We start from the raw sequence: 935 nt of genomic DNA on the forward strand, positions 1-935 counted from the left end.
CAAAACAAAAAAACATCCAAAAAAGTTTCTGACGTCACAGCGGGAGACAAGATGAAATATTTGTAGAGATCAACCTTTTTTTTTTTGTTTTTGTGTAAAAATAATTAAAATGAAGCTTCGCAGCTCGTTAAATATTTATTCATTTAGTGTACATGCAAGATTTTTGTTTTTTTTGTGTGCGTTTTGGGTTTGTATGGAAGCTCACATCTGCCAGGAAAATAAAGTAGATAATTGTCAGAAATAATTCAAAATTCATATCTAATATTGACGTAGTTATTTTTGATTTAAACAAAAATTTTGTCAACAATTAAATCAAAATTATGTCGTAATTTTGATTTAAGTAAATTGAAATATTAACATTAAAAATATTTTGATTTGGTATCTCGTTATTGTGACTCACTATAATCTCATAATTGTGGCTCAGTAAATCTAAAAAGTCACATTTTTCCCTCCATATGTTGAAATTGACCTTTTTAATCTTATATTTTTGATATAAAGAATTTGGCTAACGAAGTCATAATTCTGATTAGAAACGTAATTATTTTGAGTTTGTTTCTCCGTAATTTTGACTTGAAGTCACAGTTTTGATTTATTATGTTTGGAATTAAAACATTTTGTCTCAGTTTTGATTTAAACTTTCCAGATTTGACTTCGTATCTCATAATTTTGACTTTTGACAATTAAATCAAAATTCTGATTTACAAGATAATTTTGAGTAAGTTTTGATTTAGTAAATTGAAATTAGACTTTTTTTTTTTCTTATAATGTTGACTTCTTATAATATGTTAGACTTGGCATCTTAATTGTGATCTAACTCCGTAAAAAGTCCCAAGTTTTCACTTTTGTATATTGAAATTGACTTTTTAATCATAATTTTGACAAAGAATTATTTTCTTCTTCATATCTCGATTTTGACTTTATGTAGTTTAAAATTC

The sequence above is a fragment of the Thunnus albacares genome, chromosome 15 (assembly GCF_914725855.1).
Source record: "Thunnus albacares chromosome 15, fThuAlb1.1, whole genome shotgun sequence".
NCBI classification, from domain to species: Eukaryota; Metazoa; Chordata; class Actinopteri; order Scombriformes; family Scombridae; genus Thunnus; species Thunnus albacares.